This window comes from Oncorhynchus keta, chromosome 25, assembly GCF_023373465.1.
Source record: "Oncorhynchus keta strain PuntledgeMale-10-30-2019 chromosome 25, Oket_V2, whole genome shotgun sequence".
Taxonomy (NCBI): domain Eukaryota; kingdom Metazoa; phylum Chordata; class Actinopteri; order Salmoniformes; family Salmonidae; genus Oncorhynchus; species Oncorhynchus keta.
This window is the reverse complement of record NC_068445.1, coordinates 32,287,207-32,295,766: the sequence shown is the minus strand read 5'-3', so window position 1 is coordinate 32,295,766 and position 8,560 is coordinate 32,287,207.

Genomic DNA, 8,560 nt, shown 5'->3' with positions numbered 1-8,560 from the left:
CTAGCTAACATTAAGTGTATGGTCTGTGTAGTAATATTATTTGTATCTCAGAGTCATCTGCATTGCTAGTTATAGCCTAATGTTAGCTAGCTAACATTGAACCTGGTTGGTTAGGTACCTGATGGTTCATGCAGGGTAGTAATGTTATGAGTTGGGATTATGGTTCATTGTTTAGCTAGCTAGCTACATGTCTAAACAAAAGACTCCACTATGCAAGTAACTATTTCAATAGAATGTTTGATGTCACTGCAACAAATGCCGATAGACGTAGATGGTAAATTCTGTCTCTTTACTCTGATTTCAGAGCACTGTCGTCTGAGTGTGCCAGAGCGCAGAATAACTGGCAAATTTATGAATGCTCAACACCCATTGAATATGGACTGCGTCAGTAAATGTTGGCAAAAAAAATGCGTCCTTAAATTGTTTCCAACAGCACAGTTGCAGTCACCAACACTCTGGATAACATAAAAACAGCCTAACCAGCTTTGCTAGGGAAAGTAAAATGGTTATTGAGCTGTACACTCATGTGTCTGGAAGTAGCTAGCAAGCTAGCTAACGTTAACCAGTTAGCTTGGGTACTTGACTACTGTTGTTAGATCAGAACACTCGGATCAACCCTACTTTTCGTCCAGAGCGTCAAGTGTGCCTTCCGAGAGCAAAACGATCTGAATTTACGAATGGCCAATCTGACAACGCTCTAAGAACACACTCTGGCACTCCAGATTAAATTCACAAACACACCCGTAGTACAAACCAGCCTTTAGTCTTACTCTTTGGTTGTTTAGTAGATAGACATGTGAATGTAGACATGTGAATCCTTAAAGAGATGGGTGGGGCTAAACCTTAAAAGGGTGTGAATGATGCTGAATGGGTGTCGACAAAGTGCTCTCTATTTGGTACCAGAACATTCAAGGGCAATTTTCTCAAAAGTGAGTTTACAAATGGATCAACTTTCAAAGCAGAATTACTTTCCCATTGTTACTCAACTGTACTGTTTGATGTACCATTTTCTAGCTCTGAGTCTCTACTTTTGTCCAATGTAAAAAACACCATTAGACCGAATCAGGCCGGTTGGTCACAATTGGCCTGCATGTGATGGTCAGTCTGAGGGGAGGGAGGGAGGGAGAGAACAGCAGTGAGGCTACCTCTCTCAGACGATTCACTGAGAAAAGGGGACAGTCTTCCAGCTGATGGTGAAACTCAAGTTACACTGCATTGTTTCTGCCTCATGCACCAATTCATGTTGTTATTGCAATGACAAGAGAAAGCTAAATATTCCTTGATATTAAAGACATAAGCCGCTAATAATAACAACGCAAGCTGACGGAAACAGTTTGCTGGAGTCAATCATTGCAGCTGCAGTGCTGTTTGTAGTGTGAGTGGAAGTATGGAGAACCCACATTATATGACTTATAAAAGTGTTGAACCTTGTGTTGAAGTGCTGGATGATAACATCTTAAACATGAAATCACTTATAAAAACAGCAGTTCTTGCCTGTATTCATTGAGTCTCTCTGTGCGCTCGAGGCTTATTTCTACAGACTATGGCTCGAGGAAGCTGTGCAGACACAGTGATCTGAACTGATTGGCCAGCGGTAGGCCTATAGGTGCACTTTATTTGCTCTCTGGGCCTGCCAGTGGTAGAATGCAAAATTGGAACATTGATTTCCCGGCGCTAGGGCTGCTGAATCATGCCCACCTACCATCAACAGAGGTAAGGGAGTCAACATTATTTATAATAATGGTTACATGGAGAAAATCAGACCTCTCTGAAATTAAAATGGATGGCCCTCTCATCAGCAAAATATATTTAACCTAAACCCTCCCTGAATGCTTGAAAAAAACAAAACAAGTGACCCTACCCTATACCCAAAATAATATTTAAAACAAAGTGGATAGCAGAGAACATGTCTACTGTTTACCCTCACTTCTTGGACAGACCAGAGCCTTCGATATGTAGTTTTAGAAACTGTTCTTCGTCCTATAAGTATTACAGGGCAATGCAAGAGTTTTGATCGCACAGAGGGCTGTGTGGCCAGAATGTTGTGGGTTCACAGACAACCATAGACATGAGTAGGTGTGGAAATATCTCCTTTATAGTAGAACCACTGCATTAATCTGTCATCGGAATTTCAGGTCTGAGAAAAAAAAAACATTTTAAACATTTAAAGCAATTCTACATGATTTTACATATTAGCAGAATTTAATTTAAAATAGCACACAAATTACAGGCGAAGAATGGACAGTGAGATGTGTTCATATATTTCTCCAATGCCAAATCAGTGTTTCTTGTTTGCAACAAAACTGTAACTGTTTTGCAAAAAAATAAATCTGAGACATCTGAGCATGGCACTTTCAAAAGTTAGGCCTACCTTTCCACACCAGATAGGGTAGCTCTACCGAACAGAAAAATGTCAGCTTTAACTGCTGGCTGCTCTTCTTCTGTGGCATAACCCAATGAGAGAAGGTCACAAGTGTTTCCCTGAAAGCTGTCTGGGTTTAAACATGTTCTATTGTAAGGAAAGTGAATAGCTAAATAAATAGATAGAGAACTTATTTAGCAGACCTTAACAAAAGATCCATATTTTCTGTCCCTCTGCCCTATCTGAATCATGGCTTTGAATGCTTTAGCGGGATTATTTCTCTTCGCAACGTGATTATTGCAGCTCAATGGGTGTAACTTTTGAAAATGTCGGTACCTTTGGAAACAAAACAAGTTATATGATAACTTGGGTTCCTGGATCCTTTCACAGGCTGCGTTAGGCCGCGTTAAGACAATAACTTATCAATTGCCAAGCCCAGCTCAGTTAATCCCTACCATTGTGATGCAGAGTTGTCATAACGCGTCAGCAAATGTACATTACACCAGGGACGTTGGCATACACAATGTAAGTAACCTAATATATGTCACTCTGTCCTGAATGCCTCTGCTGATCCTACAGCTATTGTATGCAGTAATCATGTGCCTATGAACCAAATGTATAATGTTAGCAATGAGCCGGTGTGCCCTAGGAGGAAGTCCACTGTGTGCAGCTCACCCTGCACTAAAATACATAACATGAGCATGTCCTCTTCTGCTAAGCTTCCCAGTAAAGCAATAAAAATAAGTAAGCATCCCAGAGAAAGTGTTCAAATTAGCCCACGTTACCATGTAGCTTATGAAACAAGGTTCATGGTATCAATAATTTACTAGTAACAGATGACATTCATATTCTCTGAAACTCACTTAGATAATAAATGTGATACAGTGGTAGCAATACAAGGTTATAACATGTACAGAAAAGATAGAAATGTCGATGATGGTGTTGCTGTTTATATTCAGAACCACATTCCTGTAAAGATTAGAGAGGATCTCACCTTAATTACTGTTGAATAAATACAGCTTCATCGGCCTCCCCAAAAACCAATTCTGGTGAGAAGCTGCTAAAGACCACCAAGTGCTAACAGTCCGTTTCTGGGTAACGTGTGAAATGCTTGATAATGTATGTGATATCAACAGAGATGTATGTGTTATGGTTGATTTAAATATTGACTGGCCTGCAACCTGGTTCAGGTTATCAGTCAACCTACCAAGGTAGTTACAAACAGCACAGGAATTAGATCAACATGTTTTGATCACATCTTAACTAATGCTGCAGAAATGTGCTTGAAAGCGATATGCTAGGTTCACAAGGATGGGCCTAACATAGTGTATAAGAGGTCATAAAAATGTTTTGTAATGATTCCTATGTTGATGTAAATAGTATTTGTTGGTCCGTGGTGTGTAGTGAGGAGCAAACAGACACCGCACTTGACACATGAAAAATGATCGAACTCAGGCATGACATGCCAGCAATAAACACTGACACTACATATCCAAGTATTTCTGACCAAATTATTAAAGACAAGCATTGTAATTTTGAATTCCATAAAGTGATTGTGGAACAGCTGAAAACATTGTTGTCTATCAACAATGACTAGCCACCGGGGTCTGACAACTTGGATGGAATATTACTGAGGATAATAGCGGGCGATGTTGCCACTCCTATTTGTCATATTTAAGCCTACCAGAAAGTGTGCCCCCAGGCTTGGAAGGAAAAGTCATTATTTCAGACAAACTTTCAGCATGCTTATAGGGAAGGACATTCAACAAGCACAGCACTTCCACAAAAGACCAATTGGCTGAGATAAATTGTTGATTAAAAGATTGTGGGGGCTGATTTATTAGACTTCAGTGTGGCTTTTGAAATTATCAATCATAGTCTGCTGATGTAAAAACATGTGTTATGGCTTTACACCCCCTGGTACATTGTGGATAAAGAGTTACCTATCTAACAGAACACAGAGGGTATTCTTTAATGGAAGCCTCTCCAACATAATCCAGGTAGAATCAGGAAATCTGAAAATAAAAGAGAGTCGCACACTCTAGGAGCTCAGATGCAAAAATGTAATACCAACGTTTCGACAGCCAAGCTGCCTTCATCAGGGTATAATCACAAACACTGTGGGATGACTCGTTTATATAGTGTCAAAAGACACAGCTGTCTGTAATCATGGCCAGGAGTGGCCTAATATCATTGGTTAATAATCAAATATTAAAATGTCATACAAAGAACAGCATACAAACAAATGTATAGTCAAATTAATCTATGACCGTATGCTATCCAATTGTTTGTATGCTGTTCTTTGTATGACATTTTAATATTTGCGTTTCTTTTTCTTCTAGAATCAGGAAATCCCCAGGGCAGCTGTCTATGCCCTTACTTTAAATCTTTACTAATGACATGACACTTTGTGTAAAGCCAGTGTGTATTGTTACAACCGGTCTCAAGATTGTACAACGGGGAAACCACAGATGGAGTAAAGGGATAACAAAATGAATTTACTCACAACAATCAGATAAGGCATGGTGGTCAGTAAATTAGACATCAACTGATAGCCACAATGAAACCACCGAAGGTATGCATGGAGAGAGGAATCTCTTCATGAATGTGGAAACAGTGGTATTATGCCACTGCTGAGCTCACACGTGTGCCCCATCAGCACTGACGACCCTCCCAGCTCCACCCACCTCTCCGAGTCAGTCCACCAATCTCCTGCAGGAAGTAAGCACATCAAAACCCAGTAGACAGAGAAGGGAGTGACCGTCACCCTCCCACCTTAAAACGGGAACCTCCCATGGCCCCGAAACAAAACCAAAATATGTTAACACAAGCAATAAATAAAAATATACTTGCACTCCCTGGACATCCAACCACCCAGGTCCACCACTTAACTCAACTCAAACCTCCACCTTCAGCAACCATGGCACCTGAATGCAAATTAAGAAAAGGAGAGGAAGAAAGACCAAGAGGGGAGACCAAATTGTCAGAGAACAGACAACTGTATTAAACAGGATGGCTAAGGAGGGGGCACACGGGACAACGCATCCACCAAAACATGACAAATATAACACATCTCAAGGGGAAAATCTTGAAGATAGGTTGATATGGTGGTGTCTCATTAGAAAACTACATTGAAGGCTTCAACAAGTTCACATGAGAGCTGTGTAGCCTTTTTCCTTTGAGTTGCAACCAAATAGTTAAACTCCAAAACCTGACATACCACTGTATATGGCCCACTAAATTTAGCCTGAAATGGAGAACCAACAAGTTAACAGCACAAGGACTTGGTCACCAGGACTGAACTGGCAGCACTCAGCTCACCGATCAAACAGTCACGTCATCTTACACTGAGACGATGTTAACTTTTCCTTAGCCATCTCCCCAGCAGCATACAGGTGTCACCTGAAGTAATTTACATGTGACAGATTCTTAGGGCTCCAACACCCCAGCCATCTCTTAAAACAGCTAGTGGACCACATAAGTGTCCCCAAAAACTAGGTTGTTGGGGCTTAACCCTGTGCTTCCCTGTAAAACCTCTCTCGCTGCAACCATCAACCAAGGCAACCCCTCCTACCAATCTCAGTCCAACTCGGTGCAGTAAGCATGTAACAACAACTTCAAGGTATGATGGAACTACTCCAAGGCCCCCTGGATGTGCATTATCAAGACTGTCACCTTGATCACTTGATCACAATAATTTAGGATATTCCAAAAACTGAAATAAACTGAGTCAAAGCCCTAACAGACTTGGTTGTTATGGTACAGAGAGGATAAGCAGCGGGATAATGGGTCACATCACCATCAACGGGTAAATACTACCAGCTTTGGAACAAGGCAATGAGCAAACACAATCAATAATTAGATGTCCGAATGGTTGACTTACTACTGGTATTGGGAACAAAGGTGCTGGCTTTAATGTCTGGTTAGGCTTCCCAGTCAACTGGCAAGTATGGCAAAGTTTGCTAAATGCTGAGACATCTCTTTACAGCGGTTGCCAAAAGAAATGACGCACAATATGGTCATAGGTCTTCGGAACACCCACATGACCAGCAATATCCCCATGAGGACTGCAAAACCAAATCACAGGAGGGGAATGGTACTACAATTTGAATGACAGGGTCACCCAATAAATTGTCACCATGAGGCAGCCATTTCCTCACCAACAATTGATCCTGTAAGTCGTTTCCCTTTGCTAAATTTGGAACATCAGCAGGGAGGACCTGCTCAAGCAACCCTTTCAGAGTAGGGTCAGCCTGCTGTTCTGCTACCAGTTCACTACGGGAAACAAACAAAGGTCAGGCACACAAGTTACAGAATAGTCCGCAACCTCACTGGTCCCTACACCAGACACTTTCCTAGAATCACGGCCACTCCTTCGACTGGCAATGAGGGACACACTCCTATGATGACCACAAGTTGTACCAGATCTGTGGAGAGCACACATTTGTGTAATGGGACAGACAATATTTAAACCTATCCCTCGGATCAAGACACTGTCCTGTACCCATCTCTGGAAAAAAAGGGAGCACTGACTGCAGAATGAAAGCCTGAAGCACCAGTGTCTCACAGGACTTTAACTGAGACCCTCTTGGTTACCTGTCAGGGATACGTAACCTTCTGTAATGAACGGTGAAGAGATGGATGCATTGTCAACCATAACCAACAGTTCTTTTAACTGGTCCTGAGGTGGAACATTTCAATCCCTTAACTTGTATGCAGGTAACGCTAATGCCGTAAGTTTTACGGGCGCATTAACCCCCTAAGGACAGGGCATTCATTTTTCCAATGAACTTTACCAAGGCAATAATTGCAGATTTTACCATGACCTTATTTCACATGGGAACCAGTCAACTTCTAAGAAAAGATCAGGCCCAGTAGGAAAGAATTTAGTCCCAAAATGCTCCCTGCGACCAAAAATGCAAAGACTGGGTTCCCTGGGACCTTTATGCGTCAGCCCATATTCATCAGCCAACAAGGAAGCCTCCGAGGCGGTCTGCACCTTATGCTCATTTACACTACCGCTCAAAAGTGTGGGGTAGAGACAACTGAGACAACTGCTTCAGCCATGGTCACCACACAAAAATATCAAAGAGCTAACACTTCCCAACGTGTCATAAGGGACACACGTTGCTAAACATACCAGGGGAGAAGACAAGAGTCCAGGTAGCCCATTCACGCTACCCTAACAATCTCTCACTGCTAAAGCCGCACACACTAAACTAATGTCCCAACAATGAGAAAAGCAGGATCTCCAACCGGAATAGGGGATGGAGAAACTGTGGTCCTCTCCACCGCAGCACAAACCAATCCTACTTTCACACCAACCACAGTCAGTATCCAAATGTCAGAAATACTTTGTATGTGTACCTCAGTACGTAACTCCCCAATCAAAGTTGTACCTACAAAATAACACCATAGACAGAAGGGTTAGCCAAAGAATAATCACAAAGCACTTTACTTCGAAATACCACCTTAATCAGTTAGCAAACTTTACCAAACAAACACAATTCCAGCAAGTAACTCCACAGAGATCCCAGATGAGCCCCCACTTGTTACAACTTGGCTCAAGATAATAACAATGCAAAATCACACACTCAGTAAAGGAATAAAATGTATTTATGCCATAAATAAAATGAACAATAATCAGACAAGGCATGAAGGTCGGCAAATTAGATGTCAACTGACAAAACCACAACTAAACAACCAATTAAAATGAAGACGATTGACATGAATTATGCCAAGATGGTGATATTGTTAAGACGTTGGTCCCAAACACAGATCTAGGATCAAATTATCATATCATCAGTAGGTTTGGGCAACTTCTCTCTCCTCTGTATAAAAGGTTGATATCTGCATTCACTGTGATGAAGAAGACTGATCAGACCTAACAATGTCATCAAGCCATTGGAAATGTAGAATTAATATCTGAATTTAGATATACTTCAAATTATATCAAATAAATCTAAATATAATTAGTATTTCATAGCCTTACTATGATTGAAATTAGAGTTCGGAGGAGGAAAGTGAGAGTGAATTCTTCTTTGCGGTCTCTCATCCTACTTCGGAATGAAAATAAGATAGTACAGAGTACAGTACAGTACAGAGAAAGAAAGAAATGCAGGGGGGAAAAGATGACAAGGAGGAGAAGAAGCTTGGTTGCTCGGTTTGTCGTTGCTGGGAAACGGGATGGTTTAGCAT